This window comes from Protopterus annectens, chromosome 5.part0 (assembly GCF_019279795.1).
Source record: "Protopterus annectens isolate FY-2018-M chromosome 5.part0, PAN1.0, whole genome shotgun sequence".
Lineage (NCBI taxonomy): Eukaryota > Metazoa > Chordata > Ceratodontiformes > Protopteridae > Protopterus > Protopterus annectens.
The window spans coordinates 186,013,915-186,041,473 of NC_056735.1; the positions used below are offsets into that span (position 1 = coordinate 186,013,915).

The window sequence follows — 27,559 nt, forward strand, 5'->3', positions numbered from 1 at the left end:
AGGTGTGTGAAGATGTCCCGGGGCAGCGCTGGGAAATGTCACCAATAGAGAGCTTGGAATGAAAAGCTGCGGTGGCCATAGCCCTGGTAGAATGAGCTTTCACTGGAGCTATAAGTTCCTTATTTGAGATGAGATAAACATGATTGATGCAGTCCCTGATCCACTTGGCAATAGTGACTTTTGTGACGGCTTTGCCTAATCTATTATCCGAAAAGGACACAAACAGTTGATCTGATTTTCGTGCTTTGTGTGTCCTATCCAAATAGAAACGTAATTGTCTGTGCACATCCAAGCAGTGAAAAGTATATTCAGCTCTATTCGAATACCTGGGGAAGAAGACCGGTAGCTCTAGTGATTGTTGTAGACAAAAGTTAGAACAAACCTTTGGTATAAAAGATGGGTTTGGTCTAAGAGATACTCTATCCTTGTGAAATACCAAGTATGGTGGTTTAACACATAGGGCTTGAAGTTCTGAAACTCGTCTGGCTGAAGTAATAGCAACTAGAAAGGCAGTCTTCCAAGAAAGGAATTTTAGATCACAGGTTGCTGCCGGCTCAAAGGGGGATGAGGTTAATGCACCTAATACCACGTTAAGGTCCCATGGAGGTGCAGGTTGAAATATAGGGGGTCATAGAAGCCAAGCTCCTTTAATAAAGGCTTTGCACAACTTGTTGCTCATTAAAGGAGGTTGCACACTTTCATGAAAATTGGAAATAGCTGCCAATTGTACTTTGATGGTAGACACTGAGCAACCTTGGTTGAATAGGGAAGCTAAAAACTTCAGTACCTCTGATACCGAGGCTGTCATCGGGTCTAATCCTCGGAGTTGGGCCCAAATAGCAAACCTCTTCCATTTATTGCTATATATCTTTTTAGAAGTCTTGTGGGCGAAGACAAGATGTGCATGACTTCAGGGGCAAAAGTATGGCTCCTAACTATGGTTGGAAGAGGAGTAGCCAGGCTGCCAACTTCAATGAATGGAGGGACTGATGGAGCTGTCCTGACTGATGAGTCAAAGGTCGGAACTTGGTCCAGGAACCAAGGACCCTCAATGCATATCTGTGAAGAAAGGGGAACCAGACTTGTCGAGGCCAGTATGGGGCGATTAATATCATTTGCTTCTCAAGCGAAGCAAGCTTCTGAATCACCTTGGGGAGAAGGGGAACCGGTGGAAAGGCATATAGCAGACCAGAGGTGGACTAGGCGTGGGAATCTCCCGGAACTGGGGTCAGAGTGAAGAAGTGTTGGCATTTCGTTGAGGGACTTGCGAAGAGATAGGAACTCCCCATCTTGTGAATATCTGCGTTATCACTCTGTTGTTCAAGGACCACTCGTGAGGTGAGAGAATAGTTCTGCTCAGTCTGTCGGCTATCACGTTGGATTTCCCGGAATGCGTTGCCACTAGGAAGCGCTTGGTAGCTCAATCCCATACTTTCATGGCTCTCTGCAAAGGGGTAGGACCTGGTTCCTCCTTGCTTGTTTAAGTACCAGACTACCGACATGTTGTCGGATTGAATGGCAATCGTACCCTGGGGGAGGTGATCGTGCAGTGCTTACAGCTAAAAGCACCGCCCTCATCTCCAGGATATTGATATGGAGAAGACTCTGCAGTGCCGCGCCGAGTGCCTTGGACCGACCTGTCCAGATGATGTCCCCCCCCTGTCTGGGAGGCGTCCGTAGTCAGCGTGGCAGAGGGAGTGGGAGAAGGGTAAGCCCTAGATTCAGGTTGGAGGATAGAAGCCACCAACGAAGATCCTGTTTGCGTGTCTGTGATCAGTATGTGGTGACTGAGGGAAGGTCTTGATAAGACCACTGGACTGATAGGAGCCACTGAAGTATCCTCATGTGCAACCTTGCCAAGGGGACCAGAAGAATGGTGGTTGCCATGGAGCCCAACAGCTGTAGGACCATTCTTGCTGGAGCACGACGTTTGAGGAGCAGAGCCTGAACCTGAAGCTGGAGCGTCGCTATTCTTTCCGTAGGGAGATAGACTCGCATCTGCCTTGAATCTATTTCTGCACCAATAAACAGAATACGCTGAGATGGTTGCAATACAGATTTTGACCAATTGAAGGTGATTCCTAAGGAGTTGCCTAGTATGATAGTGGCTGCTAGGTTCTCCGAAAGTAGATGCCTGGAGGTGGCAGTTAGGAGCCAGTCGTCTAGGTATGGAAACACCTGGAATCCTAGACTTCTCAAGTGAGCAGTCACCACCGCCAAACATTTGGTGAACACCCTGGGGGCTGTGGTGAGACCAAAGGGCAGTGCTCGGAACTGAAAATGACTGTCTCCTAGGCTGAAGTGTAAGTGTCTCCTCGACGCCTGATCTATCAGGATGTGATAGTAGGCGTCTTTGAGATCTATGGAGCACATCCAAACACCTTTCTCCAAAAGCGGGAGAATGGATTGCAAAGTGACCATCCGGAATTTGGACTTTTTTACAAATCGGTTTAATTTGCTGAGATCCAAAATGGGTCTCAAGTCCCCGGTCTTTTTTGGCACCAAAAAGAATCTTGAGCAAGTCCCTAATCCGGCCTGGTCTGCGGGGACAGGTTGGATGACCCCTTTTTGAAGCAGCTTTGATACTTCGTTGGCTGCATGATCCCGTTGACTGGGTGGTGGGTCCGGGATTCTTTGGACTGGTGGAGGAGGTTGAACAAAGGGGATGGTATAACCTCCGGCGATGATTCGAAGCACCCATTGGTCCTGAGTAATATTTTCCCAGGCCTTTAGGTGCTTCGAAAAGCGACCCCCGACTGGCTCCAGAGCTGCACAGTCGGGTACTCTTTCAGGGGTGCTGGAAGGAGGAGTAGCCACGAAAGGACTCGCCGTCTCCAGTGTTGCGGGGGCCTCCGCCGCCTCTGGGACGGCATCTCCCTGAAAAATTTCCCCTTCCTCTGCCTCTAGGAGGGGAATCGCTCTGCTGCGACAAGTAAGGCTTTTGAGATTTGCGGAACCACATTTTCCCTCCTCTTCGAGCCTTGGGATAAGGTCTGAAGGGAATGGAAAACCGGGCTCCTACGGCAGTTAAAGTCTTACCCTCCTGTTCGTCAATGTGTCCTTCACCTTGGGTCCAAACAGTGAGGACCCATCAAAGGGAGTAGGCAAAGGAAGACTTAAAGGCCTCCAAAGTGACACAGGCGTAGCCAGGCTTGTCTCCGTAGAGCAACACCTGTTCCCGCCCTACTGGCTCCTTCGGCTGCATAAGAAATGAGCCTCATGGGCCGAGTTAGATAATGAAGATAGGGTAGCCAACTGGGAGTTAACCGTCTGGGTCAACTGCTCAGGTAAGTTACCAGAGAGGGTATCCAGCTCCTTGATCAGATCCCTCTGTAGTCTGGTGAAATGTGTCAGGTAATTCAGAGACCTTAACGTAAAGGCAGCTGAAGAAAGGGTACGCGCTAAGATGCGCCCGATCCATGCTCCTAGACTCTTTATTAGGAGGATGGGCCGGATGTCAAGCCTCTGCCACATCTTGTTGGGTGGCAGATGCCACCACCATAGCATCTACAGCCACGCCTTTAGATAAAAAGTCCTTGTCGGGGCGAGAGGAACTTATTGGGGCGAGCTGGCACGGTTCCACAGAATCCGGTGTTCCCATCGCCGATGAGATCAAATCCAGAAGCTCATCAAGGCGGGGAGACACCCAGGAGGCGGAGGCTGAGCGAAGGCCTTGAGGAAAACCGACTCCTCAGCAGAAGGGGTTTGGACTGCCAGTCGCCTCGTTGTTTGAGGATCTCCAGGATGTCCGCAAAGGAGACATCTTCCGAGGGCGACTTTGGGGACCCCTCCGCATCATCGAGGTCGGTATCCGGTGAGAGACTCATCAGAGTCGGCGTGTTTCCTCTTACATTGTTTCTTCCTGGGAGGTTCCTCCAGCGTGTCGGAGGGACCTCCAGGAAGAAGGAACCCAATGGGGGTAACCTCAGGCCCAGGGCTCCGCTGTCGAGACAGGGGATTGCAGAGCCAGTCTCCATGCCCAGGAAGGTGGTGGTGAAAAGGTCGAAGTGGCCACAGAGGATTTGGCCAAGGCACTTATCATGGCATCAAGGCTGGACCCCCAGAGTCCTGGGAAAGTCCAGCCCGAGACCACAACAGCAGTCGGAGCCCCGCCGATGCACTGAGAGGAGGCTCGGAACCGAAAGGATCGGGCCGGCGTCCCCGGGCCGACAGAGGAGGTCCGCATACGAACCCGACCCGAGAGACGGGGTTGAAGTTAGGGTCGGAACCCACCCAATAATCTCCACCGGTTCCACCAACACCGACTCCAACGGCGCCGAGGCTGTTGGAGGAGAAATCAATGTAGCAGGATGGGAGATCGGCTCCAGAGCCGACTGGGCTGGAGCCGAGATCAACTTTGCGAAGACTGGAGACTGAAAGAGCCTCTGAAGCACCCTAAGTCCGAATCGGACATCCTCGATGACCGAGAAGAGACCGACCGGGTCCGAGTCGACTTCTCCACCAGTTCCGAAAGACTGGGGACCGGCTCCGTAATGGTTCGAGAAGTATCGGCGCCGAGGGAGACTCCACTACAACTGCAATTTCCCTCGGAGCCGATGTGGACTTGGCACCGAAGGGAAGTGTCTGAGCGGGCAACCCCCAGCGGCGCCGAAGGCAGTGGAGCCGATGAAGGTGACACGCCTCGGCCTGAGCTCTCGACTCCGAAACCAGTCGAGGCTGGAGACATCGAGGCAGACCGTTCCGCCCTCGGCTCCGAAGTCCGTGGAGCCGGAGAAGCCTGCCGAGACTTTTTGCTGCGGATCCGGCGGGCTGGTCGGAGCGAAGATTTTCTTCTTCCCAGAAGGTGAAGAAGAAGAGGAAGATAGGGCTTCCTCAAAGGAAGGGGCAATAAACCCTTTCAAGATCAACTTATTTTTCCTCTCTTGGAGGGAGGAAAAGCGTGGCAAACGCTACAGGACTCCTGAAGATGCTTGGAACCTAAACAATAAACACATAAGGAATGGTCATCTGTTATAGACATTTTGTAATTACATTTAATACATTTTTTAAAACCTGATGGTCTATGTTCTTTAGACATGGTTCTAAAAACACTAAACACCGACTACAAGAAAAAAACAAGTTAGCACAGACAACCTAGACTCTAACTTAAACGCCTCTAACTTAAACGGGACCGTTAGGGTAGGGCTAGGCCCCTCTAACTTAAACGGGACCGTTAACTAACAAACAAACACAATTTACCACAAAAAATATATCAAAACCAATCACACAACAACAATAGCTGTTAAAACAGCTTTTGGGTAGGTTTTTACCAAAATTCAGACAGAAAAAATTTTCTGACTAAAGGTACTTAGCTCAGCCAAGTCCGAGACCACGTCTATGCTGGAAAGCGGCAAACGAGATCTGGGGAAGTGGTAGTGGTGCATCCTGGGATATGAGGTAACTCAGCCAATAAGAAACTGCGTTCTATTGTATGAGCCGAGGATCGGCTCCGAACCCATCTGTAGAAAATGTAGGCGAGATAGGATCACATTACATCTAACCTAGTACTGGAAACAAGTGTAGTATCAAACGCTTAGAACCATCCAAAATTGCAGCAATACTGTAGAATACCAAACGAAACACACTAATAACGCTTGTAAAGGATAAATCTTTTATTTGGAGACAGAAAATGGGACACCCACGCTTCATCAGATGTTTTATTGAAAGTGCCTTCTCAGTTTAAATACTTGTTGGGAAGGCGGGAAAATGCTCATTAACAATTAATTAGTTAATACACAGATCAAAACGGGCTCACGTCACTATTTAAAGAAGTACATCTAGGCTAAAACAGAGCCAAAGATAATAATCATAGTCCATCTTTCTTGCATTTTGTTGAAACAACAACAATAAAAAACACATACTAAAACGCCTATTGATGTATTGCTTTAGCACATATTGTTTTAAACTCACGTGATTTTAATTCCTTAGAATGAGACTATCTTTTCTTTCAGCTATACTACAAGTGTATAAAACACCTTAGTGAAAATTTAGATGAAAGAAACTGAAGTCATATTCATAAATGTAACGTATTAAACATGATTATAATGATTAATAAAAACACATAAAACAATAAAATTCATACCCCCAAATGCCTAATTATTTAAATGTATCATAAATGTGTATGTATATGATATAATATGATATATTCGTCCACCAGACACTTCAATCAACAATAGAAACACATATTTATCTCATAATGTCATATTTATAAAAATAATAATGAACAAAATAAGACAAATCACTATGTATGACATATCTGTGGTGCTTAGAAAAGCATCCATAAGCACCAATATGTCATCATATTAATTCATATTAATATATAAAAACAATTATTAAAAAATATATATCAAATGTTATTACTTAAATGAATTAATTAAAATTTCCTTCAGTATTGTGTCATTCATACACTCAAAAAGCCTTAAAACTATGACTAGATGAAATAAGATACAAAAGATAATAATACAAAAGGAACTTGTTAATATTAATCTTATGTTATCTAAATTGGATAAATAAATAAATAAATAAAGTGAATGAACTTGATAACTAATAACTATTATGTATACTGAAAAATATATACCACAAAATAGATAGTATATACCTGGGTATATATATATTGATCAAAAAACTACACCTAAAAGACAACTTCTGTCTCTATCTAGGGTATATATATATATGTTCTATCTATGAAACTGATTTATTTCTCCATGGAGCCTATATATATCTATAATCATGGCTTTTGAAGTAAAAGCCAATGGATAAAACTGATGCTTAATACGTATCTGAAGAGCTATGGTCACCCACGAATATATCAAATAAATACTGCATGCATCCTACTTATCCATTGGATACCAAAGCTGGTTTAATTGACACTTGATTATTAATGCCTGGCTCTAGGTGTGCAGCCAGCCTTAGGATCCAATTAAGTTCCGCAAGTGCAAGTTGATTCTCCTTGTCTCCACCTCTAGGGTCCTGTTCAACTATTTGTAGGACTCTAAAACAGAATGTGTGTGTTGGAAACTCTATAGTATGTCTAGCTAGAGCATTCGTTTCCTTAGACTTACGTATGTCGTATAGATGGTTATAGATACGCTCATGGAGTTTCCTCTTTGTAAGTCCTATATAGAATGCCTTGCATTTGTTACAATTTGCAAGATATATCACATTAGAAGTATTGCAATTTGCCCAAAAACATGGTCTGAAAACATATTCGCTGGTAGGATGATGGAAATACTGTTCTTTTGTGATGTAGCTACATCTTTTACAGTCATAGCAAGGATAGGTACCTAACTTTCTGGCCATGCTGAAGTTTTGTGTTTGATTAGTGTGTGGCTCACCGAGGTTTGTATCATGACATAATAATCTCTTGAGATTTTTGCTGTTTCTATATACAAACCTCGGGTATCTACCTATAATGCATTTAGTTTGAGAATCTGTAGCTAAAATATGCCAATTATTGCTGACAACTTGTTGTATTTTATTAATGTCACTAGTATAACTAATAACAAAATTAACTTGGTTGTTTCTACCCTCATTGTTCTTATAGCTTATAAAGCTGTCTTTTCTATGCCTCAAAGTGGAGTGAGGTTTCTCCACTTGTGCTGCTTGATCCAGGACTTCAGATCTGATAGTCTTAACCATGGAGGGATTGTATCCTCGATTCACGAACAATTCCTCCATGTATTGTGCTTCCTTGTCTAGATCTTCAGGTCTATTACACAATCTATGAATCCTGGTAAATTGACTTTTAACAATAGCTTGAAAAGTATGTCGTGGATGCATACTATTAAAGCTAAGCATGGAATTCTTCCATGTGAGTTTTCTATATAGCGTTGTGTCTATTTTGCCTTCTTGATTTAATCTTAATGTGACATCTAGGAAATTGATTTCTATGTCAGAAACTTCTTGCGTAAATCTTAGAAATGTGGTAGTGGTATTTAAGAACCGCATGAAAGACTCAAAAGAAGACCGTGTGCCTTCCCAAATGACAATCACATCATCTACAAAACGCCTGTAGAATTTAATATATCTAAAATCCTCATGTGTAAACAGATAGAGTTTCTCCCACCATAAAACTACCAAATTGGCGTAGGTGTTAGCGCAGGGGGTGCCCATGGCTACCCCCCACTTTTGTAAATATGTTGAGTCACCAAACATGAAAACATTATTATATAACACCAAATCCAGTAGCTGGTCTATGAGTATAACTCTATCTTTTGAAAAATTTGTTTCTTGTGATAAAAGTTCATTTATGTATTGCATTCCTATATCATTAGGTATAGATGTAAAAAGATCTCTAACATCCATGGTAATTAAAAGGTATTTTTGTGTACAATCTAGGGTTAAATCTTTTATGTCTTCCAAAAGATTATAAGTATCCTTAAGTATGGTAAGTGATTGTTCCACTACTGGTCTCAAAATCTTTTCTATCATCTTAGAGACATGTGCAGTTATCCATTTGTCCCCCGAGACTATGGGTCTCAGAGGGACAGGGTATCTACCTTTATGTACCTTGGGTATACCTTTTATAATGGGAACAGTGGGATGTTCTATATAAAGGAACTCATAAGTTTCCTGGCTGATCTGTCGACACATGAGGAGATCATACAAAGCGTCCTTAACTGTCTTGATGATGTTTGCTACTTCCTTAAGGGTGATGGAACTATAAGTGTCAATATGAGATAGCATTCGATTCATGCTGTCATTATATTCCTGACTGTCTAATACCACTACTCCCCCTCCCTTGTCTGCTGGTTTGATTACTATCTGTGTGTTTCGTTTGAGCTCTTTAAGCGAGCGATATTCCTGTGGTGTAAAATTGTGATATCTCCCTTTCTTGTTTACCTTACTGAAAGCCATATAATACTGATTTTCACATGCCCTAAGAAAACATTCTACGTGTAATGGTGTAACAGGAGTAAATATACTTGATTTCTTAAATACTACTGCTTCTGGTTCATGTGTTACATCATTTTTAAATAGCAATTTCAGCGAAAGCTTTCTACAAAACAATCTTAAGTCAAGCAACGTACCAGTTAGAGTGGCCGGCGTGGCCGGTATAAAGCTCAGCCCTCTGTTTAATATTTGTATTGTAGTCCAATCCAAAGTAACACCAGACAGATTGAACAATAACTCAGAAGTCAATATTTGTTCCTCCTGTTCACTCCTGGTGATTCCGCTGAGTTCTTTCTCTTCCGTGAACCTCTGCTGTAGGATCGTCCCCTCTGCATATGGGGGACAGATCGTTTCTGATAAGGTAAAAAATTAACCAGAGACGGTAAAGCAGTAGAAGTGTTCTTAGGTTTAGCTCCCGTGGACGTTGAAAAGGTATGCTGCACAAGGGCCTCCTGGTTCGGGGGAGGTGTGTCAGTTTGTCCCATTTCATTCGTGACGCGTTCTATAGGTGATGTGACTTCCGCTTCCCTAGTTGTCATGGAGGCAGGCGTTGATGGTAACGCTGATGCTACAATATGTTTAAAGGTAGATTTTTTTGCTGATTGAACAGTAACAGCTTCTGATTGTGATACCAAATTTTCCTGGTTGGAAGCCTGATGTCTGGGCCAAAGGAAAACTTGGCCCTTTTGAAAATCCTGATAATCACGCAATAACTTCTTTTGCTTAGTGATCCTTAATCTATCACTAAAGCTACTAATTTGAGACAACGTATAATTTATTTTGCTTGTGCAATATTCTGAGGTGAAACGTTCAGTTAGTTGTTGATACAATTTGTCAGTCTCGCTCCTTAGCTGAGTTTCTAAGGGCAAGAAATAATCCAGCATAAGCTGTGCATATTTAAATCCCTGTTCTATATTTAAGTCCTGCCAGCGTTTAAGTAATTCAGGGTGCGAGTCCCCATAGGTGGGCATACAGAACACCCGCATGCCCCTGGGGACCACCCTGAAATGGATGCATGCTTCTAGATGTAGCCGTTGCCAGGCATATCTCTGTAGCTGGTAAAGACTATCTTCAACTGTTCTTAAAGAAGAATGAAATTCCATAAGATTCTCACCATTAGTTGTGGAGACGCCAGGTCTGGCTTCTCCTATAAAGTCCAGAGACAATAAAGGGTTGTCTTGTAGATGTGTTAGTCCATTCCATAAAAATGAGGCATCCCTCGGCTCCGGATCCTGGTGAGTGATGGACTCCATAGCGTGCTGGATAGCAAACACCAAAAAACCAAGAAAAATACACCGATGATAGGTAGCTATCCTGCTGAATGATACCACACCAAAAAGGCAAAGCTAAGTACTGGAAACAAGTGTAGTATCAAACGCTTAGAACCATCCAAAATTGCAGCAATACTGTAGAATACCAAACGAAACACACTAATAACGCTTGTAAAGGATAAATCTTTTATTTGGAGACAGAAAATGAGCGCTTTCGCGTGGACACCCACGCTTCATCAGATGTTTTATTGAAAGTGCCTTCTCAGTTTAAATACTTGTTGGGAAGGCGGGAAAATGCTCATTAACAATTAATTAGTTAATACACAGATCAAAACGGGCTCACGTCACTATTTAAAGAAGTACATCTAGGCTAAAACAGAGCCAAAGATAATAATCATAGTCCATCTTTCTTGCATTTTGTTGAAACAACAACAATAAAAAACACATACTAAAACGCCTATTGATGTATTGCTTTAGCACATATTGTTTTAAACTCACGTGATTTTAATTCCTTAGAATGAGACTATCTTTTCTTTCAGCTATACTACAAGTGTATAAAACACCTTTACATCTAACCTACTTAAATATTCCAACTCCGAGACTGCACAATCACACACACAAAGGCAATTCACACCCACACATTTCACAGCCCCATGCACACACACATCACAACCAAAACACACACTAATATACACTACAGCACATAATCTACGCACTCATACAAATTTACCTGCACTTACATCCATTCATACAGCGCAACACCAGAAGCTCCGAACCCGACACTTGCATACACACACTCACATAGACACAACTGCCTCCCACACACAAACAAAACTAACCTACTTAAATATTCTAACTCCGGGACCGCACAATCACACACACACAAAGGCAATTCACACCCACATATTTCACAGCCCCATGCACACATACATCACAACCAAAACACACACTAACATACACTACAGCACATAATCTACACACTCATACAAATTTACCTGCACTTACATCCATTCATACACTGCCACACCAGCAGCTCCGAACGGTATTTTGAATTTCGGCTTCTGGTGTTTTGATCTGGGCATTCGGTATTCTAATCTCGGTATTCTGAAATTCGGTATTTCAGAATATCGAGATTATGAAGTGAACCCATATATATATATATATATAGATATATATATATATATATATATATATATATGGGTCTATTTTCATTCCTCATACTGCAAATAACCGACAACACTCAGCTGAAACCTCATTATTACAAAAGTTTGACTAAGTCTGTTTAATCAGCGTAGTTATTGTTTTGCTGGTAGTGGGAGAAGTAAACGTATACAGCCTTTATGCAACCTCTTGTACATCGTACATTTCTAACACATGATGGATTTGACGATAGTGTCAGCAATCTTCAGCATATGGTATGTTATTTTTACACCACTCATACCTTTCAAATGGAGATCACACTACTGTAAAGATAGGGAAATCTAACTTTGCTGTCACTGTAGTGCGATCCTTGAGTTGGTATATATAATTTCCCGGGGTGTGGGGGATCTTTCATTTGGTACATATAATTTCTGGGGGAGTGAGGGGTGCAGGGGGGCTTGCCCCCCCTGCAAAGATATTGGAGAATATGTGTGTGTGTGTGTGTGTGTGTGTGTGTGTGTGTGTGTGTGTGTGTGTGTGTGTGTGTGTGTGTGTGTGTGTATATATGTATATTGATACGCATGCAGAGATCCTTAATGTTATCGCAATTGAAAGATAGTCAAAAGGTAAGAGTGTTGAATTAAAAACTGAATGCAAATACATGCGAATGGAAATGTGACTGAATGTGGACTACATGTATGATTTTGTGTGATATTTACAAATTTCCTCAATTATAATTTTCAGTAAGTGGAACTGTGAGTAATGTCAGAACAAGGATGTTAGATTGAAGAAATTAATATCTTTTTCTTGGGACAGGGTCTATTGGCAAAGTTTTGGATTTATCAATAAATTCATCATTATGGTGATTGGGAGTGTATGTGTTAATCACTTCAGGTTAGAATTACAGTAGGAGTAGGGAAGGGGAAAGATTTAGTATAGTGTGTGTTTTGTGGTTGTTTTTAATGAGGTTGAAGTGTTTCTGGGTTAGGGTAAGGGGTAGGGATAAGTAAAGGGATGGGATTATTGTTGCAGATGTGTGTTAACATATGCTGCATGTGTGTCCGGTGTCTTGTGTACTCTTAGTCTTACGGATAGTTTTTTTCTAAGGTTAGATGTATGGTAGGGGGTAGGTGAAGTGGTAGGGATAGGGACACAGTTAGATAACACTAGTAATGAAAGGCAGTAGTGCTTTGACACTTTAGAAATGCCTGCTGTTAACCCTTCCCCTGCTCCTGCTCTCAACCCTACAATTTACCTTAGGAAAAACCCTTTCTGCAATACTACCATATTCAGTCAAATTTAGATAAGAATCTCAAAAAGGAAATGGTCTTCCTTTGCAATATTTTTCTTTCCTGTATTTAAGAATAAGTTTTTTTTTTTTTAAATTAAAGCATTTATCTTTTGTGTTTTGATGCTTGTGCATTTTGATCCTTTGTCATAAGCACATACAAGTGAGTGTGTGTGTGTGTGTGTGTGTGTATATATATATATATATATATATATATATATATATATATATATATATATATATATATATACATGAATTCACTTCACATGACCGAAAACTCATTTCACAGAGGAAATGACGAAAACTCATTTGACCGAAAATAGTAGTGGCAGTGTATATGTCCTTTTCCCCACTGAAGTGCGACCCTGAAATTAGTATGTTATAGTTAGGAGTGTAGTGGGGCAAAGCCCCCCCACCTACATTGGTTAAACACTACTTACTGACCCTCCTAACAGGCACTGGACGATATAAAACCAAGCTAGGTGGGGGGAGGCTTCGCCCCCCTAACTATATATACCAACTCCAGGGTCGCACTACAGTGGGGAAAAGGACATATACACTGCCACTACTATTTTCGGTCAAATGAGTTTTCAGTCATTTGGTCTTGGTCAAATGAGTTTTCGGACAAGTGAAGTGAATCCATATATCTATATGTGTGTATGTATGTATGTATGTATGTATATATAGAGGTTTACTTTAACAATCCCAAGTGCAGGTTAGACAAAAATAGGAATGTCGAATAACAGTTGGATGATTCCTGTTTTGTCTAACCTGCTTAAGTGCGACTGTTCCATTTCGCGAATGCCACAGTGCATTCGCACACCTGTATTCAGTTTCATGAGCACAGATCGTGGTAAAGTGGGGATCGCAAAACTACCCTTTTCCCCACTGTAGTGTGATTTCAGAGTTGGAATATATTATTTGCAGGGGGTGTGGGGGGGTGCAGGGGGGCTTGACCCCCCTGCAAAAACGGTTATCTCTGAGTTGTGCAGTACGTATGTACTGCTTAAAGTTGTAACATTGGTGGTGTTCTGTGAAATGCAGGAATATGTCACAATGTCAATTTTTCGAAATAGCATTAAATTTGACATAGTGCCTGTGTTCCTGTTTTGATTTTTGGAGATATAATTCGCAAAAATAACAGGAATTTATTCCGGTTTTCACGATTTTGATACTAAACGTATACATATATGGGATCCGGACACATGCTCGACTAGCATGTGTCCGAATCACAAAACATCGAACACACATACACGAAAGCTCTTAACATCGACAAGTGCTTCCGTGTATCTGTGCCTGTTTCGTAGATTGGACTACAGTGCGGGTAAGGGAAAATTCCCTTTTCCCCACTGTAGTACAATCTCAGAGTGAGAATAATAAAGTAGGGGGGTGTGGGGGTGCAGGGGGGCGAAGCCCCCCCTGCAGAAATGTAGAATTTTTTTTGAACTACACACACATGGAAACGCTTTTCGATGTTGAGCGCTTTCGTGTATGTGTGTTCGATGTTTTGTGATTCGGACATATGCTAGTCGAGCATGTGTCCTACACCCACATATATCTATATATATATCTATATATATCTATATATATATCTATATATATATCTATATATATATATATATATATATATATATATATATATATATATATATATATATATATATATATATATATATATATATATATATATATATAAATATATATATAAAAATAACAGGTCTACTGGAATACAAGTGACCTAAACAGAGATGTTCATAAAGTCGACCACAGAAGGTCAACTTTGAAAATGCTGACAGGAAACTATGTATGGACCAAGCAAAAATCACAGCATATGCAAAACTACACAAACAACAGCCTTAAACATCATTTTTGCAGGGGGCAAGCCTTCCTGCACCCCATACCCCCTATTCATTATATATATTAACTCTGAAAATACAGAGAACTGTGCAACGTTGCACATTTGCCAACTAACTTTTGTCGACTAAAAAGATGTTGACCAAAGGGGGATTCAAGTAAAATGTGTTCTCCCATTAATACACATTTATATATATATATATATATATATATATATATATATATATATATATATATATATATATATATATATATATATATATATGTATGTATGTATATATACATAAATAAATTTATATGGGCCCTTACCTGACTTTCATATTGTCAAGGAGAAAAGGTCGACAACCCCATAACACCAACATCCCGGAAAAACCGACTTTCCACTCCAGGTAAGTAACCACTTGGCCAACCTGAAAAAAAGTATAACCGAAGTAAAGTAAACCCACCAATGTGGGGGGTTTCACCACCCTCCAACTAAATATACCAACTCCAAGATGGTACTACCACAGGAATAAGGGGCAAAGTTCAACATAGTGAATGGTGTTATGGGGTTGTCGGCCTTTTCATCTCGGCAATATGAAAGTAGGGAAAGTGAACGTTCGGTCTACTGAAACAGACCTTGTGTGTGTGTATATATACCTATATATCTATGTATATATATATATATATATATATATATATATATATATATATATATATATATATATATACATATACATATACATATATATATATATATATATATATATATATATATATACATACATACACACACACACACACACATATATACCTATACACACACACACATATATATATATATATATATATATATATATATATATATATATATATATATATACACACACACACATATATATATATATATATATATACACACACACATATATATATATATATATATATATATATATATATATATATATATATAGATATATATATATCTATATGAGAAAACTACTAGTGTACCAACACCTTTGCCCAACGGTTCTTGGAATTCATAAATTCCAATGCTCTTGATCAACTAATCAACAGTCCCACCTGGGGCTCCAGTATCCTAGACCTGGTCATTACCAACATGGGAAATCGATGCTCCACACCTATGGTCATCCCCTCGTTGGTCAGGTCTGACCCTAAGCTAATCACCCTTAACGTCCACATCCCACCCCCACCCCACAAGGAAACCTCCATAAAAAAAATCTCCAAAGTCAACTTCATGCTACTCAAGTCAGAAGTGACAAACTTCATGACACCCATGCAGATGGGAACTGAAAGTTCGACTGCTGAATCCTACACTAAGGCACTGTACGAGCACATCCACTCATGCATGAATCGTGCCATCCCAAATAGAACCAAGATGCTCTCCTCCAAAAAAAGGAAGCCAATCTGGTGGTCCCCTGTCATATACAAACGTAACAACAAAAGGAAGAAACTGTTGCAGAAAAGGGGAAAATCCCAGGATGCAAAAAACTCCTTTACCATCCTCAGTAAGAAGCTGAGCTCCCTCATAAAATCCTCCAAAGCTAGTTATGAAAATAAAATTGCCAAATATTCCAAAGACAACCACAAGGCATTCTATAACTATATCAAGAATCTAAATGGCAATGCTCAGATCTGCTCTGAGCTACAACAGAATGGCATTAAATATACTGATCCCAAGGATATTGCCAATATCCTGGCAGATCAATTCAGTGCCAACTTCACCCCCCTCTCACCCCCTAAACAGCCCATCTCAATACCGGATGATTGCCAAATTCCAGTAATAACGGCCACACAGGTAAAAAACGCACTCTCCAAAGCTAAGAATACAGCATCCATGTGACCAGATGACATCCCGGGCTATGTATTACATGAACTACAAAATGAACTGGCACCTCACCTAAGTGTCCTGTTTAATCATAGCCTCACTCAAAACACATCCAAAAATATCTTCTCTAATAACATAGAATGCCACAACCGGGAAAAGAGCAGAACGCCAACCAAGGACAAGAGTTTTTATTATTAAAATCGTTCTGGTGCCTTTGACTTCTTGCCTTCTAATGGAACAATTTTAAAAAACATTCAAGTCCTTAATATACCCATCTGGCAATGTTCCAATTAATTAAACAATTAAGCACAAAATCAAACAAAAAAAAAAATCACAAACTTAATATTTTATATGGATATAAATATATACTTCCTTAAGAAAAACATTTACTTTAATAAAAGAGCAGATCCCAAACACATACCTAACATTTACTAAGCATGCCAAATGTATGTACAACACAAAAATAATCAAAAAATACCAACAGTAAAAGTTTCAATAGTAAGAATTCTTTATATAATCTCAAAGAGCAAATGTTTGTACAATATAATTAACCACATTATGTTAGATACTAACATGTACACAAGTGTACAATTTCATAATCATTAGAATTCATATTTGTCAAATATTATCTAACATTGTGTGTAGAATATGTTTTTAATGTACATGAAATTTCCTAACAGTTACACAAATAAACGATGCACATTCGTGCCAATGGCACTTATGAATGTGCAAATAAATACATATGCATATAAAATGATACACATGTATGCACATAAACACATACACATCCACCCCATCAAACAATACTGATGGCACCCTATGTTTTACACTATAAAATTTAATTATTTTCTAAATTCATTCCATTTGGATGCAGTGTGTGAAAATTAATAATAGATCTGCTCTCAAGTCTGGATAACTCAGTTCTAAAATTACCTCTCAAGCCATTATGTCGTGCCAAAACATTAAAAAATAGACTTTCATCCTGACACTGATGCTTAGACAAAAATGCATGGCCACTGGGCTTTCAACCTTCCTTCTTCTAACATCACTTAGATGTTCTAAGATCCGAACCCAAACCTTCCTAGTGGTCTGACCAATATACCATTGAACTGGATGACAGTTACAACCCAAAATATAAACTACACCACAACTATTACAATCATAAAATTCACAAGCTCTATACAACTTTCCATTAATTCTGTGGTCATGCAGATTCATAACCCGATTGCATATTGAACAATGTCCACAACAATGGGTACCTACTCTATTATCCAGCCTACACTGACCTACAGAACTTCTTTGTTTCTTGTTCAACAACTCTTTAAGATTATTATACCTCCCATAAGAAAAAACGGTGTCTGGGAAATAAAAATCCCACAGAGTTGCCCTCACATACTATTTCCCATGCTTGTCTGACTGTTCTTTCCAAGAAGGCCAAAATGTCAGTGTATCATGTAACAAAAAATGCTTTGACTTTTTCATCTGCGCAGTCAGTCTCTGTATGCCAGACTTCCCTTCTAGGAATGACAGTCCTCCTAACGGACCCCTCCACGTTCCCCATTGCCTTATTTTTAGCTTTTAGCAGCAAACCTTCCTCATAACCTCCAACAGATAATCTACCAAATACCTCATTCAAAAAGCTTTCATACAACCTAGCAACAGAGGTGTTATTGAGAATTCTCTTGAATTCCCCAAAAGGGAAAGACTGTATGAGATGAGGCAGGTGCATACTGGAGGCATGCAAAAAATTGTTGACAGCGGTTGGCTTTCTGTAAGGTTTAAACTGGATGTTATTTTTGTTGTCCACATAAAGAACCACATCCAGAAATGTGACACTAGACTTATGAGTACCCCAAGAAAATTTTAAACCATGCGGATTTTCTTTGAGACCATCCATAAAATCCATAAATCCTCTTTCACTTCCCTTGCAAACAAAAAGCAAATCATCAACGTACCTTTTATAATAAACAACATTCCTCAAAAAAATAATCATCCAAAAACAAACTGATTTTCAAAATCCCCCATGTACATGATGGCATAATTGGGGGCAAAGGCAGACCCCATTGCAGTACCCCTCTTTTGCAAGAAAAATTCATTTTTCCACTTAAAATAGTTATGAGTCAAACAAAATTCCAAGATGGTCAAAAGAAATCCAGTCCGTAGTCCCTCATCCAACCGTTTGGCAATAACTTCCATCCCCCATCTTTTTTCAGTATTGGTGTATAAAGCCTTAATATCTGCCATTCCCCAAAAGTAATCTTCCTTACATTCAAGATTTAACAGGTCCTGACATATCTCCTGAGTATTTTTAACATGAGAAGGTATGGTGGTTAGGTGCCTTTTAAGATGGAAATCAAAAAAATTGACATTTTCCAAAAAAGACCCTTTACCAGAAATAATTGGCCGCCCTGGGGGTTTGACTTGGTCTTTGTGAATCTTTGGCAAGGCATATAAGAAAGGATGTCTAGGTGTCTCAATAATTAACCTTTTAACATCTTTATGCCCCAAAAAAAACAAGTCTCTCCCCTCGTTCCAAAATGTCTGAGTTCAGTTACAAACCTCTGGATGGGATTATGTTCTAACTTGACATAATATCCCTCCTCAAATAGTAACTCTGACACTATTTCATCATATTGACTTTCATTCATTACTACCCAATTACCTCCTTTATCAGCAACTCTAAAAACAATCTTATCCACGTTATATCTTAATCCCTGCATGGCCTGCCATTCTAATTTATTAAGATTATAAGACTTGAAAGTTCTGGCGAATTTACCATAATAACTCTCAACTTTACTACACACCAAATGTTCAAAAATGTTAATAGCGCTACTAGTTCTGGGGGGCATGAAAGTACTGTTAGAAATCAACTTGGGTAAATCTAAGTGTCCATAACCAGTGACAAACGGTTCATTTTCAAAAAGAGCATCACTAACACCCACATTTTCCAGTCCTATAAAATGTTGAACCATTTCACCATAATAAATGCTAAGATTCATTAAATCATCATCAGAAAATTCAATTCAAATCATCAATTATTCGCACATTGTCACTATCACCCTTTTGTTTCATATGAGAAAACACCCTTAAATGCAACTTACGACAAAATCTGTTAACATCCAATATTATGTCTGCAAGTGATGGAATTCTAGTTCGGATGAATTTCGTCCCCCTTTAGAAGTACCTTATCAGCATCATTGGTGATGACGATGTTAGATAAATTAACAATTTTTAATGTACTGTTTTCCTTTTGACTATTAATAAAGGCAGCAGAATTGCTGCCGATATACACCATTTACAACAAGTTCCAAAACGGATTCAGAGTCCAAATGTCCATAGCTTGCATCCAGGCCAAGGACACAATCACCAAATTCTACCTGTTGTTCTTCCCGTGTAGCCTCTTCGATCGAACCTGCGTCTGCTGAGTAGACTGCTGGGCCCCTGCACTGTTTTTTGAGTGCGTAGAATCTTCTGAATTAATTTCCTCAAAGGAAACACTTTTTCTGGTGAGACTCTACTCACCAGAAAACGCCTATGAATCAGGAGCACCTGGAAAACCCTGTTTACTCTTCCTGAGAGTGCTATTATGTCCCCTACGTGAGTAGGTATAAACCAAATTGTTCTCAAAGTCATTGATGTCCCGTAAGAGTTTCTTCTTACATTCAGCCACATTGGCTTCTGCCTTTTGCACGCTGACTTTAACTTCAGCAAAAAGTTCCTGATACCTACTAGGGGAGATCTCACTCAAAAGAGAATTTTGCAACATGACAAGCTCCCCCTGCAGTTTCTCCTAATTTCAAGTGATCCTTTTAACCAGAACATGCATCCAATCTAGCGTGCAATCTAACAAAGCCTGCCTCCACTCTGCTAACAAATCACTCTCATCATCGGCAAAGTCCCCAGCTGGCAGCCGATCAATACGAAGGCCCCTGGGAGTAACAGTTGATGACAAATATTTTTCCAATAGTTTAAGGTCAAAGAAAGTGGTTACCCCTCTTTGACCATAAATCTTTCCAGCATTTTGAATCTCTCCACTTCACCATTCCCAGCTGTGGAGGTCCAGAAGTCATCAGATGTTAATCTAATTTTATGGTCACAAACCAAATTAGCAAAAGAGTTGCCAGTTGTGGTGACTGCAGCTCCAGAGGTCCCCATATTCATGGCAGGAATGTAACTCAAAACACATCCAAAAATATCTTCCTGGTTGTGGCATTCTATAATCATAGCCTCACCTCAGGCTTCGTGCCCACTGAGTGGCGCACAACTACAAGTTATCCCACTCCACAAGGGGGGATCCACCTTGGATCCCAGGAACTACCAGCCCATCAGTCTGACGGAGCCTGATCTGCAAGGCCATGGAACTTATAAACAAAGACATTGGCAACCTTCAAACACTGGATCCCACCTAGTTTGGGTTCGTGAAGGACAGATCTTGTCTCCTGAACCTGATTGACTTCTTTGAATCAGTCTCCAGAGCCGTGGACAAGGGTAAGGCAGTCCACACAGCCTATCTGGACCTCACCAAGGCCTTTGACAGCATCCCCCACTCTGGAATCATAGATATACTTACTAAGCTGGGCATTAATCCCTATGTCACTCGATGGGTTGCCAACTGGCTTACTGACAGAACCCACACTGTAAAAGTAGCTGACTCCAAATCCAGCTCCAGACAAATGACAAGTGGAGTACCTCAGGGTTCAGTCCTGGGACCGCTCTTGTTTGGCATCTACTTCTCTGAAGTACAGGCCAACACTAAGGGACTTTGGCTAACAAGGTTTGCAGATGACTGCAAACTGGAAGCCATTATTGAATCCCCAAATGATGTGGATACTCTTACAAAAGGGCCTTACAGAAACAGATGCTTGGTGAAGGAGCCATGGGCTCAAGCTCAATGCCAAGAAAAAAGAAGTTATGTCCTTACCATAAAGTTCCATGTGAGTTGTTCATCTCGCCTTTTTGTTCTTACACGTGGGTTCGGAGCCGATCCCTCAGCTCCGAGTCGGCCGCTTTTCAAGCTCAAACCATCAGAGAAGCTCGAGACCTAGTGTATATCCCATGATGCTCTACTGTAAACCCCCAGATCTAGTACGCTGCGCCCAAAGACAGCCTAAAGGAAGAAAAAAGAACTACAGTACCTACCTATCTAGGTAGCTATAGGTTTGCAGAAGGAAAAACAGTCTGTCCAAAGAAGGCAGGCTGACAAAACCCGACCAATCCACCAGTGTAACCATCTTTCTCAACAGGAGGGGGAAGGTGGGAGGGAATGTAAGAACAAAACGGCAAGATGAACAACTCACACGGAACGTTATGGTAAGGACATAACTTCTTTATGTGAAGTTGTTCTATCTTGCCGTTTTGTTCTTACATGTGGGTAGCGTCACAAGCACCCTAATCCTGGGTGGCTCACGGGAGAACATTCTTGAGCAAAGTGGAACCAAAGGAGGGCCTGTCCCTGGAGGTCTTGTCCACTTTGTAATGAGTGATAAATGTGTGAGGTTTTGACCACGTGGCAGCTGCACAGATGATATCCAAGGGCAAACGAGCTGCATGAGCTAATGACGTAGAAACAGCCCGGGTAGAATGGGCCTTGACATTAGTCCGTAATGGCTGGTTAGTGGAGGAATAAATTAATTTAATGCAGTCAGAAAGCCATTTAGATAATGCGATTTTTGATACCGCAGAACCTTTCTTATTCTCTGTGTAAGAGACAAAGAGTTGATCCGATTGCCTGAAGTCTTTCTTTCTGTCCAAGTAGAATCTTAATTGTCTGTGTACATTAAGCTTGTGTAGCATATATTCCAGTCTGTTGGTATGGTGTCTAAAGAAGGTTGGGAGCTCAATGGACTGATTTAAGTTAGTTTCTGAACAGACCTTGGGAAGAAAGGTAGGGTTTGTCCTGAGAGACAGCCTATCAGGGTGAAATATCAAATATGGGGGCTTGGAAGATAAGGCTTGAAGTTCGGAGACCCTACGTGCAGATGTAATGGCTACCAGAAATATAGTTTCCCAAGATAGAAACTTCAAGTGACAGGATGACGCAGGTTCGAAGGGGGCAAGCATCAATTGGGATAAAACAAGATTCAAATTCCAGGGAGAGACAGTGTGTCTGATAGTTGGTCTGAGATGGTGGGTCCCTTTCAAAAAGGCCTTACATAGTCTGTGGGACATGATGTTAGACCCGTTAAACCCTACATGAAAATTGGAAATAGCAGCCAATTGAACTCTTATGGTGGCAGCAGCTGCGCCATCATAGAACAAAGAAGACAAGAACTCTAAGATGGTATGAACAGGCGCCACATAAGGGTCAATGTCATGATGAGAAGCCCAGTGAACAAATCGTTTCCATTTGCTGTTATATAGCTTCCTGGTAGACAGTTTATGAGAGGAAACTATAATATGTTGGACCGCGGGAGACAAATCTTGAGACCTGGCTAATATGGGAATTGGAGCAGCCAAGCTGTCAGTTTTAGGGAGATGAGGGAGGGATGAAGAACTCCCGACGAATGAGTCAGAAGATCTGGCACTGGGTCCAGAAACCATGGTTCTTCCCCTCGATACTTCTGTAGGAAGGGGAACCAAATCTGACGAGGCCAAGACGGGGCTATCACAATCACAGTCCTTCCCAGACTTTTGGCTTTCTGTATAAATTTGGGAATTAGGGGAACTGGCGGGAAGGCATATAGGAGGCCCGGGGGCCAGTCGTGTACAAGCACATCCCTCGGGTTGCTCCCTGGTGGGGGGTAAAGGGCAAAATAGCTGCTGCATTTGGCATTCATCGGAGATGCAAACAGATCGCAGCAAGGCTGGCCCCATCTGCGGAAAATCTTGTCCGCCACCTGTTTGAGGGACCACACATGAGGCAACAGGATGGCCCTGCTCAGTTTGTCTGCTATCAGGTTGGATGACCCCAGGATGTGCGTTGCTATTAGAAAGTGTCTGGTGGATACAGCCCATTGCCAAATTCTTAGGGCCTCTCGGCATAAGGGATACGATCTGGTTCCCCCTTGCTTGTTGATGTACCAGACTATTGACATGTTGTCCATCTGAATTGCAATTGTCCCTGGAGGAAGACAGTCATGAAAGTGTTGCAATGCTAGGAACACCACTCTCAGATCCAGAACATTTATATGCAAATGTGATTCCATGCTTGACCAAGTACTTTGGACAGTCTTTCCCTGAAATAGCCACCCACCCTATCAGGGAAGCATCCATGGTCACTGTGGCTGTGGGTTGGGGAAGAACAAAGGGACGTCCGACTACTAATTGGTCACTGTTCAGCCACCAATTGAGATCCTTCTTGCAAAGATTTGTTAACAGAATCTCGTGTGACATAGGCAGTTGTTGGTAAGACCATTGTGCGAAGAGTAGCCACTGGAGTATCCGCATGTGCATGCGTCCTAACGGGACTGCTATCAGCGTGGCTGCCATTGTGCCTAATAGCTTCAGTATCTGGGACGCAGGAGCTTTGTTCTGGGTCAACAGACTGGCCAATTGACTTTTTAGAGATACGATTCTTGCTTGAGGCAACCTGATCCTTGAATTGACGGTGTCTAGCTCTGCTCCTATAAAGGTAATATGCTGCGAGGGCGATAACGCAGACTTTCGAAGTTTAAGGTTATGCCCAACTGGGAACAAAGGCTGATAGTGTAGTCTCTTGCTTGGATTAGTTGATGCCTGGAGGTGGAGGTGAGGAGCCAGTCATCCAGATATGGAAACATCCGGAATCCTAAACGTCTCAGGTGAGCCATGACCACTGCCATACATTTGGTGAACACTTTGGGGGCTGTGGTGAGACCAAAGGGCAGGGCTCTGAATTGGTAATGACTGGCCCCCAGTCGGAAACGCAGGTGATCTCTGGATGATCTGGCCATTTTGATGTGGTAGTAAGCATCCTTGAGATCTATTGAGCACATCCAATCGCCCGTTTCTAGGAACGGAAGTATCGACTGAAGCGTGACCATCCGGAACTTTTCCTTCTTGACAAAGGTGTTGAGTTTGCTGAGGTCTAATATGGGCCTCCAGTCCCCTGTTTTCTTTGGAATTAAAAAGAACCTTGAGTAAGTTCCGGATCCTATCTGGTCCGCCGGGACTGGCTGGATGACTCTTGTCTAGCAGGTTTTGAATTTCTATGGCTGCTAGCTTTCTCAGACTGGGTGGAACGTCTGGAATACTTGTACACATGGGGGGTGGGAGTCTTGTAAAGGGAATGTAGTAACCTCTGGCAATGATGCTTTTTACCCAAGAATCCATTGTAATGTTTAGCCAGGCGTTTGGGTATAAAGCCAAGCAGCCCCCGACTGCCCCCAGAGGAGGACAGCCAGGCTTCCTTTCAGGAATGCTGATAGGGCTTACCAGAGAACTGCTCCCTGTCACCCTGGTTTTGCGGACCCCCTCTGCCGTTTGGACGGCGTCTTCCGTTTTTACCCCCTCCTCTGCCCCTAGAGGGGGTATCCGTAGGTGTGTTCTGGAAAGCTCCTTGGGGTTTTCAGAACCACATTTTCCCACTTCGTTGCCCTTTGGGGTACAGTCTAGTTGGAGTGGAAAAACAGACTCCTACAGCAGACAGAGTCTTTCCTTCTTGTTCACACCTAGTAAGCATCTCCTTAACTTTAGGCCCGAACAAGGCGGAACCACTGAATGGGGAATTGACAAAGGAAGATTTGAGGGCTTCCGCAAAGGAGCAAAGGTGCATCCAGGACTGTCTCCGAAGAGCTATTGCTGAGCCTGCCGCCCTACTCGATCCATCAGCAGCATAAGAAATGAGTCACATGGATGAGTTGACTATAGAATTGAGGGTGTTGAGTTGTGCAGTCACCTTCTCAGAAACTATCAGCTGTGTTACCCTGTAGAGTATCTCCCAGCTCTTTAAGGAGATCTCATTGAAGGCGGGTAAAATGGGTCAGGTAGCTGAGCGATCTCATGGAAAATGCCGCAGAACTAAATATGCGTTTCCCATACCTGTCTATCATCCTAGAATCCCTATTAGGAGGATGGACAGAAGAAGAGGTTTCCGACATCTCTTTCTTGGTGGCTGCCGCCACCCACCATGGCATCAACCGGGACTCCCTTGGTAAGAAAGGCCTCGTCAGCAGGGGAAGTAATGAAGTTGTTGGGCGTCCGAGGGACCGGTTCCACTGAATCAGAGGACTCCCACACCCTTCGAGCAACCAGATCCATCAATCCATCAATTCATCGAAGGGTGGGGTAACCCAGGAGGTGGATAGTTGAAACCCAAATGCCTTCAGGAGTACAGATTTGTCCTCAGTAGGGGCAAGGGACTGCCAATCAACCCTCTGTCTTAAGATCTCCAATATGTCTGCAAATGAGACATCCCCTGATTCCTCCAAGTCGGTATCCGATGTCAGGGATTCTTGTGGGGAATCCAAGTGCCTCCTCTAGTCTCTTCCTAAGTACTTCATCAGTGGGAGCGTCTGGTGAAATCCCTGCAGAGGAGGGGCTGCCCAATGGGGATACCTGAGGCCCTGGGTCTCGACGCTTGGTAGGGAACTGTGGGGAAGAAGTAGAACAAGGCCCTTTAGGGAGAGGGGAAGAAAGATCCGAGGAGGTAGTGGTCTTAGCAGACATGACCTTCCTCATGGCATGGAAGGCACCAGAATCCCGGTCCAAGAAGTCTGTCGGCTCCGAAGAGGCCGGCAGCCCTCCCCGAGCTGAGACCCCTCGCTCCAATCCAGAGGATGGAGCCAAAGCCACCTGTGCCGAAGCCCCGAGGGGAAGGGTTGGAACCTAAGTATCGGTCCGACTCTCCACCCCGGAGCCAACAAGGGACTGTCGGCCCCGAGACACCCCGGTCGGAACAGAGGAGATCAAAGTCGATGGAGCCAAGGGAGGTGGATCAAACCTCGGCTCCGAGGGCTCTACCAACATTAGTTCTGTCTGCCCCGGCTCCGAGAGTTCGATTGGCTTTGGAGGAGGAGGAGAAGAAAGTAGGGCTGGAATTTCAGGCTTTGAAGCAGAGTGGCTCGAAGCGGAAAGCATTTTGGCCAGGGCCGGGTTCTCTAACAACCTCTTAACCACTCGGTCCAGGTCCACATCAGATAGCCTCGAGGGATGGGTCGAAGGAGTCGAAGACGGTACCGATTGAAGAATTAGAGACTGAGGAATCTCCAATACCGGATCCACAACTGGGCTCTGAGGTAAAGGATCAATACACGGCTCCAAGGGCTGTGGAGTCGATGAACAAACCATACCAGAGGAGCTCGGAGCCGATGACTTGGGCTCCAAGGACCCCTTGGACGACTTCTACCCCTTCAAAGCCTTGGAAGAAAGGTCGGCCTTGTCCAACGTAGCCTGAAATTCAGGCTTCAGGAGTCACCTATCCACCAGCTTCCTGCGCCTTTCCAAACTAACCCTGGCGCTAAAGGAGTGGCAGATAGAGCACACCTGCAAATGAACAGAACCCAAACAGTACACGCAGGTGGAGTGGTTGTCTGTAACAGACATTTTTTGACCACACTCACCTTTTAAATCCAGACTTTTGCTTTTCTGACATATTGTACAATATAAATTCAGATCCCTGAATCTCAATATTAAGCAAAAAATATAACTACACACCAAGTTATCTAAGTATCTTAATATTAATTATTATAGCTATTAACTATTAACTATGCTCTACAGGATATATATATTTCTAAGTTATTTAAAAGTGACTTAAAAGAGAAGCGCGCACACACAAGAGCTGACACAGCCCTGTCACGCCCAAACAGGTAAGAAAGGCCTAGAAAACCTTTAAGAGAAAAACACTTCAAAAATTTACTAAATCTACATGAACTAACTAAACACTAATTCTATAGTGATTCCACATCTATTTTAACAATATAAAGATAGAAAGTTTCCTAAATATTCTCTATAAATATAGAACATTTAGTCACTGGCCCGAGCTTCCTCCGACGAGCTGTAGATCCGTTGCAGCGGCAAACTAGATCTGGGGGTTTACAGTAGAGCATCATGGGATATACACTAGGTCTCGAGCTTCTCTGAGAGTTTGAGCTTGAAAACCAGCCGACTCGGAGCCGAGGGATTGGCTCCGAACCCATGTGTAAGAACAAAACGGCAAGATAGAACAACTTCACATTGCATAGTTATCCCCTTTGGGAAAAAACATGTACCCGTGAATTACCACATAGGTGGCAGTACACTAAACACCAAAAGTGTGATAAGCGACTTAGGGACACAGGTGGACAGTGGTCTCACCTTCGATAACCACATCGTCACAACAGTCTGGAAATCCTTCTATGTGGCACACCTCATCACTAAGGGCTTTTCATC

At 42.3% G+C, this 27,559-nt stretch overlaps 1 protein-coding gene across 3 annotated transcripts in view; it reads right to left on the reverse strand.

The window, feature by feature from the left end:
• The window catches only part of FAT3 (FAT atypical cadherin 3), a 2,670,157-nt gene that overhangs the window by 489,464 nt on the left and 2,153,134 nt on the right, over positions 1-27,559 (reverse strand). The gene's annotated exons all lie outside the window — the stretch shown is intronic.